The sequence below is a fragment of the Cucumis melo genome, chromosome 11, assembly GCF_025177605.1.
Source record: "Cucumis melo cultivar AY chromosome 11, USDA_Cmelo_AY_1.0, whole genome shotgun sequence".
Taxonomy (NCBI): Eukaryota; Viridiplantae; Streptophyta; class Magnoliopsida; order Cucurbitales; family Cucurbitaceae; genus Cucumis; species Cucumis melo.
Genome location: NC_066867.1, coordinates 15,634,461 through 15,649,850, shown reverse-complemented (window position 1 = coordinate 15,649,850; position 15,390 = coordinate 15,634,461).

Genomic DNA, 15,390 nt, shown 5'->3' with positions numbered 1-15,390 from the left:
TCAATTCTTTTAGTTGTATTCAGCTTTTTTGTGGATGATTAATGACTTTCCTACGTATGGTGACTTATCCGGATGGAGTATAAAAGGGTACTAGGCATGTCTTATATGCATGGGAGATAACTCGTTATTCGGGATAGAGAAAAAATAGCTTTCATAGAACACTTGCGTTATCTTCTAAATAACCATGTTTAGCATAAAAGTAAGCTACATGATGAAAGTGTAAAGCGTAGGCCTCCTCCAGTTGTACTTAATGGGTATGATATCTTAGAATAACGAGATTCATTAGAGTTTCTAGTGATGAGTAAACATCCATCCTCATTACTGAAAGATAAGAAAAGAAAGAGAGCTTTGAATTGGACGAAAAAAGCATCTTTTTTGAACTTCCTTATTGGCCAAATCTACTAATACGTCATAAATTAGATGTAATGCATATTGAAATAATGTTTGTGACAACTTGGTCAGTACATTGTTAAACATTTATTTACGTATATGGAATTCATTCGTTGAAGGAACAAAGTCCTAAGACACCTCAAGATGTTGAGATATGAGACATATTCATGCTTCTGTCGTTGGAAGTTTGTTATATGTAATGTTATGTACTAGACTTGACGCATGCTAGTCAGTAAATAACAGTCTAATCCTAAACGTGATCATTGAACTACCATTAAGAATATCCTAAAGTATCTTGGGAGAATAAAGAACTATATGTTCGTGTATGGTATTAAGGGTTTGATCATTACTAGATACACTGATCCTGATTTTCAAACCGATAAAGATGCTAGAAAGTCTACATCAGAATCAATATTCATTTTGAATAGAGGAGCAATAGTGTTGAGAAGTGTAAAGTAAAATTGTACTATCGTATCCATAAAATTATGCATCGTAGTGACATTGTAGTAACCCCTAAAGTATTTGAACGTCACCTAGTTAAGGAGTTTAGGTCTACAAAGTTTGTGAACAAGGACGAATGGGAGACTTTATGGGTGTATGCCCTAGTTTATTGTGCTCATATGTTTATTGTACCCATATGTATTATTCTCTCACTTAAATTCAACGTTGTTGTACCCCACTAGGAGTTTTAGTCCAAGTAGAAGTTTGTTGGAATTTATGTCCTAAAACTCGTAGTTTGTAATATAAAATCATAATCTATCCAATAAAGTGGTTATTGCATTATTGTTAGTGAAAATGAATACTACGATCTTGAATCCAATAAACTAAGGTACCAAGGTTATCTTGTGTAGACTTGATATTTATTTAGAGACATAAGTATGGATCAAGTTTGAGTATATAGCCTAAACAGACTATAGTATATGAATAAGGTTGGGCAACTTATTCTAGGACACTATAGATACAACCTGCTTTGTAGTTAGTACAAACCATGAGATCCTGAATCGTTCATGTAGAGACATGAAAATGAGAGCATCCTATGCAAAACGTTTGCGTAAGATTGGAACCATGAAATAGGCACTTTTATGTTATAACATCATTCACTATATAACATTGAATATTTTGATTATTGATGACCTAGGTAACTTAATCTTAATCAAGAGCTAACTATGAACTCCTGTTCACACGGGGTTGTCTTTAGATTTACATAGATAAAGGTAGCTCATCAGTGCTAGCTTAATAAACCTCTGATTTTAGGAGTTAGATTGGGTGGATAGCTAAGGACATAGGGTGCAATAGGGGTGAGCATCAGGCGATCAGGGTCTATTTTCCGATCAAACCACCCCGAACCGACCAAAAGTCGGTATGGAAGTTGAAAAACTGGATTTAGTCGCTGGTTCCAACAAAACCGACCGATCCAATAGTTGGTCGATCGGTTGGTTGGTCGATTTGGTCGGTTTTGTTCCCTCTTTCTTCTTCTTCCTTTTTTCCTTTCTATGTTTCTTGCTTTCTTTGATAAATGATCTTAAAAAATAAGAATGACATTATTATGTTTTATTTCTCTTTTTAATTTCAATAAAAAAGTCTAGTTTACAATATATATTTTATATTGTTTTAAAACCATATATTTATGTAAAAAATAAAATCTAGTTCTATTAATTTCAATACTTAGTTCATAATTCTTACACAAATCAATAAAATAAACAACATAAAAATAAAAATGTAAACATACTACAAAAATGAAGTAAAAAATACAATTAAGAGTTACAAATAGTCAAATACATCCAAGTTCAATTTACTTCACCACATTACCATTATGAGTCACAAATAGTCAAATACAATCGAAGTATCAAACATAAACAAACACTATGATAATATAGTCGGTAGGAATATTACAAGTCTTGAATTAGAATTAGTTAATAATCGCCTAGTCGGTAATTGACAACTTATCAAAATTTGGAAGGTCTTCAAGCTCATTTTCATTCTCCATAACCACCCAGAATCTTACATAATCAATATCAAGAATTTATTAAATAATTTAAGATTTCACTAAAGTTACACATTACAATTACAAAAGATGTCATGTAAAGATTTGAATAATACCTTCTTCAAATTTTGAAGCCTCTTCCAATTCATGTTGAATTTGAAGATCTATTGGATTTGATTTTAGCCAATTTTGAGTACATATAAGAGCTTCAACTGTTTTAGGAGCCAATGAGGAGTGCGATGAGTCAACAACATGTCCTCCAATACTAAAAGGCGACTCAGACGCTACAGTAGAAACTGAAATAGCCAAAATATATCTAGCCATATGACCAAGAACCTCAAATCGATCACTGTTCATCTTCCACCATTGTAGTATGTCAAAATCACCTTCGGTCCTAACATTGGCTTCCAACAAATAGATATCAATCTCCGATGACCCCTGTTTGAAAAGTGTAGTAGCATCCTGTTCAAATTCCTCAACAATCGTGTCATAGACAAAATCTTCACCCACATTTTCATTTGAATCAAAATCAATATTAGCATCCAAGCCTGAAACAGTTTGTGTACTAGTTGTACTAGTACTACTACATCCTTGTCTACTCCTAATCCCACTTCGAGTAATACTATACTCATGAAAGAGACGTTTACAACATTGTTCCACTACATTTCTCATGGATTTAGCAACCTCAACACCAAAAAAAAAATTCCAAACAAAAAGATACAAATCTTAATTTCTTTTGAGGATCCAACACAATAGCAACATACAACAATAAATTATTTTTTTCATTGTTCCCTAAATATTTCTCAAATTTTGCCTTCATGTTATTAGTCATTCCAACTAACAATGCATTTGAACTACCCGCATTCAAACATATACAATTCTAAACCACTATAATTTGATGGAAAACCAAGTTCAAAGTAGTAGACAAAGAGCCTAAAATCTTCATGGTCACATCATAAAATACTTTTAAAAACTGCATTAACATCCTAGCATTTGTCCAATCTTCCTTATTTGGTGACATATCATGTCTATAAGAGGCATCTTCATCTTCTAATCTATCAAAAGCTTTTTCAAACTTAACAGCAGCTTCAATCATCATATATGTAGAGTTCCATCTTGTGGGAACATCAAGACACACATAATTTTTACAAGCTATTTTCTTCAAGTTCAATGCACTTTTTAAATTTCAAAAAACGAGCAGGAGAAGATCTTATAAATCGCACGTCATATCGAATCCTATTAATACAATCATTAAGTTCCTTAAAAGCATCAATTACTATAAGATTCAATATATGAGCACAACAACGAACATGCAAAAAATTTTCACCAAACAATAATCCTTTATTGAATCTCTTTAAAAGATAAGCAACAACAGTATCTTTGAACTTGCATTATCAACCCTCTCAATGCCCGAATCCTTCAAATTCTTTTCAATGGTTTTACCGATAGTATCAACTTTATAATTTTCAATTGGACAAAAACTAAGTAATCAAAATCAATGAAATGGGCAATTAGAACCATGTAATTTATATTTTGTCTCGATGTCCAACAATTAGTGGTGAGAGAAACTCTATACTTTTTTTTTACAAAAATGTCTCTCAAACGATTCTTCTCATTAACATACAACTTAAGCACATCTCTAGCCACACTAAATCGGGATGGAACAATAAATCTAGTATGATTTCCACATGTTAATTTATCCACAAACTTCTTAAACCCCTTACTGTCCACAAACTTAAAGGGCAATTCATCTACTATTATCATTTCAACCAAAGCTTCCCGACAACCCTCTAAACTAAATGACTCACATATAAGTTGTGAAGAATTATCCCCAACTTTGTCTTTAGGTTTAAAAGCTAATGTCATTTGGGTTTGGTCTCTGTTTTTTTGGTAAGGATACTTTTTTCAATTTTCTAAATGATGCTTTATATTCCAGTACCATTACGTTTAGAATGACATGCATAAAAAACTCCACAATATTTACATTTAGCACGAGGGTCATTAGGATCACCTTTAAGCCTCTCAAAGTGGTCTCAAACCATTGATTGTTTGACATTCTTCCTTATTTTTTGGGGATTTGGAAAATCTTCTCTCCCATCTGAATCAATGGTTTTTCTCTTGGCATTCGTATCTTTGTCCCTTACAATTTTCGAAGTTTCATAGCTCCCATCAAACTCTGACTTTATATATGTTGAATCCATTAATTTAACTGTTTAAGAAGCAAGCATTAAGGAAAACTAAAGATGTGTTTGGGGGAAGGGTTATGGAGGAAGTGTTATGATAAGATGTGTTTGGAGGAAGGGTTATGAAGGAAGTGTTATGATAATGTTGTGAAGAAGGATTGAGGAAAAGTTGAAGAAGGGTTAAGAAGTGTTGAAAAAGGGTTGAGGAAGGGTTAAGGAGTTAAAACTAGGGTTACATAACCCTTCCCCCAAACGGGGGTTGGATTACATAACCCTAACTCCCCATAATCCAACCCTTCCCCCAAACGCCCCCTAAATGATTTAACTATTTAAGAAGCAGACATTAAGCACTAGTTCTTATGAGTTTTATATGTGTGTGTTATTTTACACTCAAGCTTTTTAATTTAAAATAAAAAATTAGAAGGACAACAAATAATTGCTTAGCTATAGTATGATCTAATAAGTATATACTCCTTTTGACCTAAATAAATAATTCCTAAAGCATATTATTATTCATCTTTTTTTTTTTTTTTGACAAGAATATGCACAACCATTTTTTTAATCCTTCTAAGTTCTATCCTTTTATTTTGTATGAAAAATACAATAAACTCCAATCTCCAAATATATACAATTTTAAGATCAATAAAAGTATAATAAGCCGGCAAGTCATGGTCCATGAATAATAATTAAAAAAAAAGAGAACTGACCGGTCACCGAACGAGAAGAGCTACAGACAGGCGAATGGCTGCGGACAAGCAAACGGTTGTGGACGGGCGAGCGATCATGGACTTCAGGCTACAGTTCATCGGATGGCAGGCAAATGCTCATTGGACGACAGGCGAAGGGTCACCGGTGGGATCTGTGACTGTCAGATGTAAAATGGCAGAGAGGTAGCGCGCCGCGGGGGAGAATCGAGAGATGTGAGTCGTGAAGTCAAAAAAACCTAAACCTATAATATATATATATATATATCTTTTTAAAAAAATACATGGGGTCGGTTCGATCGGTTTACAAGACCGACCGACCACATCAACAAACCCGACCGCAGCCATTCAGTTTTTTAATTACTACTGAACCCGACCGCCTAGTGTACTTTTTTCGACCGCCTGAACTCGGTTCGTTCAATTTCGACCATTCGTTTCGGTTTTTTGACCCACCATGCTTACCCCTAGGGTGCAATATAAAATTCACTTCTGCTCATTCTAGGTTAGTAGATAAGTTGTTCCCTTAAGGATTGAATTCAGATCGTAAACAAAGAGCCTCACTCTCTCATTCGCTCGAAAGGGGTTCAATTTATAAGGTTAGACCTTAAATCAATTGTTCAATAGTGGATCAGTGAGACTTAATAAGATGTAATTTCAAGGATAAAATGGTATTTTGATCCTATCAAGGTTACGAACAACCTGTGAATGATTAACTTACTAATCATGGTTATATCAGATGAACACAAAAATATCTTGGTGAGGGAAGTGCAACTACAAAACTTTAGTGGAATAACCCATTAGTTAACGAATGTTGATTAGCTCAGTCTAAAAGAGTTGAACAAGTTAATCTCGGATCGTTGGAGTCCATGATCTATAGGTCAATTAGGTTTATCTGCTAGCTCATATGGAATAAACTTAGAATAGTATGTTGGATTAGTTCGAATAGTTTAAATTAGTAAAGGAGAGAAAATCGACAAGTTTATTTCATATATCTATTATCTATCGTAGAGTTTTGTGTTTAAATGTGATTTGAATATCAAGAATATGAATAGAATACGAATTTCTATTCAAAACCTCGAAATTGATAGAAATGATCACGGTTGAAAAAAATCAAAGAGTTTATTTTTTACTTTGAAAAGTGAAACTTTGACAGACAATAAAGTCAAATGTGATTTAAATTTCGAAAAAACAAATGTGGATTCATGCTCAAGAGGTCAAAATTAGTCAAGGGGAAAAAATGATAAAAAGTCAAAATGTTGACTTTGACTTTAATGGTGAAATAATTATTTTACTCTTTATCTAAAGTTAGTAGAAAAATCCAACATTTTGTAACTATGTGGAGGCTCATGGTAATGACAACAAGTCCATTAAGAGATAGTGCATTGTTGCATAATTTCACTAACTAATTAGTGGAATATGATGGTGTTGGTTTTTGGTGAAGTTAAACATGCAATAGTTGTATGAAATTTGTCTATTTAAAGACTATTTTTTTAAATGTAAAAGACATTTTTATGGCTATTGAATTTTTCACTTAAAAAATACTTCACAAAATAACACCTCTCTTTGAAGAATTCGTTCTTTCTCCCAATTTTCCATTTCTCCTTCTCTCTTAAATCCTTCACCCATCGGATTCCACAACCCGATTCTAATCTCAGAGAATAGTGGGTTAAAACTAGTGGTGGTTTGGTTCCGAGCTGTTTGGGAGAAAATTACGTGCGAATTGGACCTACGAAGGTATGGTTTCATAAAACCCTAATTTAGCTTAATTAGATTTATGCATGTTAAATAGTTTTAATAGGATGAGCACTACTAGAAAAATGACATACCATGACAGTTAACTACAACCCAAAATGAAATAAGAGAAGAAAAAACTACCATAAATACAAAAACTTTGCGTTTTTGGCAAACAAAGAAGGAATTTTTTGGATTTGAAGAATTTATGACAATTTTTAAGTGTCATAAATCTATGAAAATTTTTAAATGTCATTAATTATAAATAATAAAATAATAAATATTTATTTTAAAATAAATGAACAAAAGAAATAAACAAGAGGGGGAATTGGAGTTTTGCGTGAAAGCCTAAAAGACCATCGCTCTTCTCAAAATTTCTCGTCCACTAGACAGATTTCAAGACCATCACTTTCGACTCTCACCACGCAAGCCCGTTGCCAGTCTTTGATCATCATCCACCGTTCCCGTTGTTGAGCCTCTTTCAATGGTCGTCCTACTAAGATCAACGTTTTCGTTGCTGTTGGTGAGTTTCTCGTGCATCTCTCTCTTCTGCCCGATTTTTTTTTAGTTGTAAATGATTAACCCAAATCTGTTCAAATTTGAGTTCCTCCCCTTGTGTATCTCTCTCTCTTTTGCATTTGTTTTAAACAAATGGATCTCTCAAAAGTTGTTATTAGAAAAAAAATAACATAGTTAAATTATTCTACATCAGTTCATGTATTGAAATTCTTTTTTATAGTAGAAAAAACAACAATCAAACTATTAAATCTGATTGTTTATGAAACAGAATAGACACCACATGAAGATTCAGATAGAACAGCAAGCTTCAAAAAGCTCTTTTCATATCATATGTTAAATATTATAGCAACCTTAAACTTATTTGACGCAAATGAAAGTTTAAGACTCGTCATTTTCGACGTTTGGATTTCGATAATTGTTCAACAATGCTTACCTTCTTGGAATCATCTGCAACATTTCTATTTTCCATAGTTGATACACATTTTGTTGTCTTTCCCACTAATTCAGTTTCATCCTTCTTGAGATTGTGCCAATGCTAAAGCAAACGCACCACCACCATACAAGCCTTTTTTAATTCTTCTTTTAATTCAAATAGCTTTCGTAGAAGTTTCTCAACTAAATACATTAATAATCTTCTTATTCAAAAGCACCTGATTATGACAAGTCTATGATGTGGGCATCTACGAAATGTTACTTTAGGTCTGAGTTGCACCTCTTCTTGCTAGATCTAATTTGCTCATTATAAGGAATATAGAGTGGGCAAATCTGGTTTTTGGGTTTGAGCATGTAACTCTTTTTCATCACTTGTTTTCTCCTGATTAGTTATTCATGTGCAGATTTTTATGTCACGCTATTTACTATGTCAACTTATTTAGTATACCTTGAAAATTTTGAAGGATTAGAATGACACAGTTAAAGTCCTTATCAACCAAACTCCTAGCATCATCTTAAGAATACAAAGAGTGGTTGTGTAATTTGATAGATCCTTTTATTGAATTGTGTTTCCAGTCTTTTAACTTTTCTTTTTTTGGCAAAAATCATGTCGATGATCAAACACACTTTTCTCATTTAATGGTATCTTGGACACCCCTCCCCATTCTTCTTTGTTGTTAGGTTATAATTGGTTTATTTATAAATTATATCTATACATTTTTAGCAATTGTGGTGGAATGTTATGGATCAAATTATGTTTGTGAAAGCGTTAAGAACTTGACTGCTTCTTGTGATGTTTGAAGAAAGAAACCTTCAATAAGTAGTCATTAACACTTCAATAGCCTTACAAATCTTTTACTCGTTTATCATCAAATTCTTACTCATATTCCTGTTTCTTTCATTTTAAATCCTAGGTTATGTTATATCACCACTTTAATTTGAGAAATGCAAGAAAATCGTAATGTTATAGTTGACGTCTACTATCCTCAATCAGTAAGCATCTATTTTTGTCTATTAGTTACTCTTAATGTTTTCCTTTTCCCTACTTTTATGCTTACCATATTCTTCTTTGACTTTACATACTGCAAGTATTAAAGGGAAGAATATTACTGCCTTTGTCCAAAAAGATGGTTGTCTTAACTACATTCAAGAAAATATAAGTATTAAAGGGAAGCTTGGGATTTGATCGTGAGAATTTTGGTTACTAATATCAAAAATGTTATCTATTTTTTAACCGATATATGTACTGACATGCTTCTTTTGAGGTATTTCATTTTTTGAGGACTACTTCCGTGCTTTTTCTTTTTTCTCATGCATATATTTCCTGCTTCAGGTTTTTTTTATTTGAAAACTAACTATCTTGAGTGCTTTTATTGTAATCTCATTGATTTTGGAACCAAATATTGTATATGGATATGGATGTTGGAGTTGGAGCAGCCATGGACTTATGTTTTCTTTTTTAAAATATTTTTTATTTAAAAAATCTACTTACAACTGTACTTTTTGATCTTGAACAAATATAACTGTACATTTTGTTTGTTTGATAAGTTTTAGAAGAAGAAGCCTAATTAGAAGCTCAAAACAGGAACAAGTAATGTCCCAAGGTGTTCTACATTCCTTTATTTTTTTTCCAAACCCGCTGTTTATGTATTTTTAAGCTTATTTAAATTTTTTTTTTTGTACATAAGCTCTGCATTTAACTAGGCATCACAACACTGGTGGGAGGTAGAACTGGGCCTGCCGCAGGAACTTGTGCTACTACTTGCACAACATCTCCTGTGCAGACGAGGATGATGTTGCAATCAACTACGAGAGGGTTCTTTCTTTTTGGGTATTCTCTTAAGCTATCTTTCTTGAAAGTGCTTTTAACTTTATGTTGGACTAGAAATTATATATAAGTCATAAACCTCATGAATGTATGCTGCAAAAAGCCTCAGTTTTGTAGCATGAATTTGTTTAGTCCGTGCAAACCATAATAGGAAGGAGAATAAACACCATACCAAACAGTCTATGAATTGAATGCTCCCACAGGGTTGTTTAGCCATGATTTAGACCACCATTGCCTTCTTTATGTATTGAACATTTTTCTTTCCACACACTATTGTCTTTGAACATGTTCTGTGTATGTGTTGTGTTATTAATGTATTGCATTCTTAATGTACATTTGTATGTGAATGTGTTGTGTGTCACGGGCATACTTGTCCAAGGCGTTATTTGCCTATGGTCGTATGCCCGAATATCCCCAAATCGCTTTGTCTTTATGTCTTGTAAGTAGTGTAGTCCATTGTTTTCATTTTTGTATCGTCGAGCTAGACTGTGACATTTCGGCATTTTCATATATAAGCCTGCCAAGGCCAAAAATCTCAATATGTACTATAGGGAGTAGCATAGTAGTTGAACCCTCGCCCGAGCCTTGTCGCACTCTCTGCAAACTAAGCCTTTTATTTGCAATTGACAGTCCTCAATGCTCTCATTTATGATGTTTTCAATAATTTATTTTATCTCTCACGTTTTATAAAACAATTTTCTCAAGAACATGAAGGGAGGCTACATCATATCACAAATTTGTTTGCGGATTTCGAATTTTGAACGACTGACTTACTGACCGAGCAGAACAAGTGCCGCACAATCGTGTTTGAAGGGTTACGATTGTGACAAGTGATATCAGAGCCAAGTTGGCTACCAACAGTTAAGACAGAAACATGTCGATGACAAACCAATTGGGCAAGCCCTAGAGAAACCGACTAGTAGAGCTAGAAGAGTAGATGCTCTAGCTAGTCGAACTTCTCGACTTCATCCTCTACTTAGAGTCCTATCTCAAATAAATTTTTGAGAAACCTGATACAATTGATCCGATAGCTGGTCGTGTTGAAAGATTATCGATACAAAAGTTGTTGGCAAGAGTCGACACTCTAGAAGTGAATGTTAGAAGAACTGGTTACCATAAGCGTGGGGACAGTTCGTTGGGTTTTGTTGCCACATGGAGGAACGTGTCAATGAGCTAGATAACTCTTAAAAGACACTCTTAAAGATGATAAACGACATGTTAGAGGATTTTTGAGCTACCTTCGATGTCGTTAGGAACAAAATCGCAGATGTGAACACAAGACTGAATCTCATAATGCGAGCAATGACAAACCAAGCTCCAATTGGAGGGGCAATTCTCGTTAGTAAGGTGAAGATTCTGGAACCCAAGCCCTTCTGTGGGGCAAGGGATGAAAAGGCATTAGAGAACTTCATAATTGATCTCGAGTAGTATTTCAAGGCGACAAACACAGTCATCGAAGAAGCCAAAGTGACATTGGCGATGATGCATCTGTCAAAGGATGCCAAATTGTGGTGGAGGTCCCGATACATTGACATACAAGAAGGGCGTTGCACAATAGATACTTGGGACGCTTTGAAGAAAGAACTTCACTCGCAGTTCTTCCCCGAGAATGTGGAAATCTTATCTCAGCAAAAATTGCGGGAGCTGAAACACACCAGCAACATTCAAGAGTACGTGAAACAGTTTGCGGGGTTGATGTTAGACATTTGCAATATGTCAGAGAAAGACAAAGTTTTCTGTTTTGTCGAAGGGCTGAAACCGTGGGTAAAGACCAAATTATATGAACAAAGGGGCCAAGACCTCATGTCAGTGTATATAGCAGCCAAACGGTTGTTCGATCTGACCAGTGACTCTCAAGATGTAAGACGTCACCAAAGTTCCTCACTTGTAAGGAATAGGAATAGTCGTTCGAGTTCTCCCAAAGCTACCGAGGGAGACAAACATTCTGGTAAAGACCACAAGCCTTACCAATCAAACACAGAGAACACATGGCGAAGGCCAAATAATCAAAGCTCACCCAAGCATCCCCTCAGTTTTTTCATATGTGAGAGGTCACATTTCGCAAGAGAATGCTTTCCAGGTCTCATAAACCTCAGATTCAGATGATAAATCAAATCAAGCCGAAGGTGAAGTGGACTAGATAGAAGGAGGTGAGAAGCCTAGAATAGAGGCCTTAAAATACCTGTCATCTCTTCAAAAAAAGGCAGGGGAGAAAAAGCGTACCAGCGGAAAGGGGCTTATTGTATGTTGACAGCTGGATCAACCAAAAACAGACTAAGAGCACCATGGTTGATTCTGGTGCAACTCATAACTTTATAATAGAGACAGAAGCTAGACGTCTAAGACTTCGTTAGAAGAAGGATTCAAGAAGAGTGAAGGCCGTGAATTTCGTTTCCCTACTTATCGTCGAACTAGTGAAACAAACGATGATAAAGTTGGGAGGATGGAAAGGCCCTGTAGACTTTGTGGTTGTAAAGATGGACGACTTCGATGTAGTACTGGGAATAGAGTTCCTCCTTGAACATTAGGTCATACCAATGCCCTCAGCTAAATGTCTAGTGATTACTGAATCTTTCCCCATCGTCGTGCAAGCAGATATTCGTCAACCTAACGGGTTTAAAATGATATCGGCCATACAACTAGATAAGAGTCCCATCCAAGAGGAACCATCATCTGTGACAATCCTGCTTGAGGCGTTGGGAAAACTGGGTGAGACAGTCCCCAAAGACACTTTGTATGTCTCAGAGAAGTGCCATGGTGTGATGCCAAATAGTTGGCCCAAATCCTTGTCGATGCGAAGGATGATTGACCATGGGATAGAATCATTGCCAGAGGCAAAAGCTCTTGCGAAGAATGCTTATCGTATGGTGCCACCGAAATTAGCCGAACTTCAGAAACTGTCGAAGAAATTGTTGAGTACAGGATTTAGTAGACCTGTACAAGCTCATATGGAGCCCGGGTCCTTTCCTTGAAGAAGAAGGACAAAAACCTACAACGATGTATCGACTGCCATATCTTGAATAAGCTCACAGCTAGCCGCAAGTATCCACTTCCCATACTCACCAACCTGTTTGACCGCTCACGTGGGGTGAAGTATTTCTCAAAGTCATGCATCCGACCACGGTACTGTCAGTAAAAGTAATGGAGGCAAAGAGACTTGAGATGACTTGTGTCACAGGACATGGAGCGCATGAGTTCTCCATAGTGCCATTAGTCTTACTGATGCGATTACAACCTTCTGTGTAGCAACAAACTAGATCTTTCAAGATTACCTTCAAAAGGGTTCTCGAAAACTAGAGGAAAACCAATCGTTGCTAAGAGAGGAAGATGTTGCTTTGTGCAAGGTCAGATAAACGTGTTAGGTCATGTAGTGGAGTTTTACCGAATTGATGTGGGAAAAAGGAAGATTGCCGCAATGTGTGATTGGAAAATACTGAAATCAATCACGGAGTTACGCTCATGCCCCAGATTGGCTAATAACAACAGGCAGTTCGTGGAAGGATTCTTAAAAAGAGCAAGCTTGTTGACTGAGTTATTGAAAGAAGACATTCAGTGGGGTGGGAACCCCGAGTGTCAGACCGCCTTCGATAATCTGAAGCAAGCCACGATTGAGGGGCCAAGTTTTGAGGTCACCAATGCAACCAAGCCTTCCAAAGATGAGGCCGAGCGATTCAATTGTATGCTCGGAGAATATCTGCATCATTTTGTTGATGGCTGACAAATGAATTGGGGTTCAGCTACTGAATGTAGTCCAATTCGGTCACAGTGCTCAAACAGATTCGCTGATGGCTCTTATGTAGGGAACAACCCTCAAGTTCATAGAGTTGAAAAGGAATGGGAACAGATGGCCGATATCACTCGAGTGTGCCTAGAAGAAGCTTCAAGACCAATGGAGGAGATAGAGAATCAAAAGCAATGCCCCCTTGAGTTCGAGCGGATGACCAAGTTTTCAATCAACGGTGCAACAATGTTGTACGGTTATCTGTCAACCTGAAATAGGAAGAAGATAGAGAAGTCAAGGAAGTCTTACTGACAGAGTAAGGAAAGATAGAAGGCCCACGAGGGAGATACATAAATTCCTAGTGAAGTGGAAGAACCTCCTCGAGGAGGTAACAAGCCAAGAACTTGTTGAAGATCTTGAAGCGTGAAAGCAGAAGACTGAAGAGCTTCAGCTTCGCCAGTTAACAGGGACGTCAACCGTTTAAGTGGGGGAGAATGTCACGGACATACTTGTCTAAGGCCCTGTTTGCCTATGGCGGAATACTCGAATACCCTAAAATCGCTTTGTCTTTATGTCTTATAAGTAGTTTAGTCTATTGCTTTCGTTTTCGTGTCATTGAGCTAGAGTGTGACATTTCGGCATTTTCATATGCAAGTCTGCCAAGACCAAAAATCTTAATATGTACTATAAGGGGTAGCATAGTAGTTGAACCCCCGCCCGAGCCTTGTCGACTCTTTGCAAACTAAGCCTTTTCTTTGCAATTGACAGTCTTCAATGCTCTCATTTATGATGTTTTCAACAATTTATTTTCTCTCTCGCGTTTTATAAAACAATTTTCTCAAGAACGTGAAGGGAGGCTACATTATATCTCAAGTTTGTCCGCAGATTTTGAATTTTGAACGCCTGACTTGCTGATCGGGCAGAACAAGTGCTGCACAATCGTGTTTGAAGGGTTACGATTGTGACACTGTGCATGTCAATCTGTGTATGTTAATGTGCTGCAATTAAATGAACTGAATGTAACTAAATGTAAAATTTTCTTATATTCTTATCTTGATGTGTAGAGTCATACTCTAAAATTTTATTTTGTTTTCTTACTAGACTTTGCAAGAATCCATTGGAGTAGTGAAGCCATATTTGTGGCAATTGATTGATTTATAAGCTTTTTTGTAGGTTTAGTAGAAAAATTTTGGTTCAAATGTACTTATTTAAATAGTTTGTCGGTACCAAAACATGTATGTTCATTCTATCATTGTACAAACCCTTTACCAACAATTGTACAGATATTACAAAGTATATGTTAACATATATATATATTAAAGCGTTCACGGTTTGTTTCCATGGGTATATTGTATAGTACTTTGTGCTTGAATTGGTTTGTGTAATGGCAATGTGGCACAAAAAACATAGATTAGAAAAAAAATAGGGCAAAAAAAACAGGGACCGAAACAAATTAGGACATTTGAATTTTAAAAAAAAATGTCATGAAAAAAAAATAATTCTTTAACAGTCAATTACCACCTCGAGCGACCTCCAAAGATGGGAGGCTTCATTGTTGATAAAGTAATTGGTCAAGTTAAAAGTCAAAGTGAAAGTAAATAAATTTGATCGATTGGTTTAGGCAAAGGTTGTCATTAAAATATTATTCATAAATACGTAGATTTTAAATGAATTACAAATCCATTTAATAGTAGTAATAATAATCTGCAGCCTTTATATAGATATTTGTATGTATATATACATATATTCTACCAAACCCCACAGGCTTTCAATTTTATTAAATTTCACGCGTGAAGATTGTGATATTAAACCCAAACCCACCTATGAAATTTAAATATATACACATTATTATTTGTATTTTCTATTCTGACTTTAAATTATACACTGCCTTTTTAGAT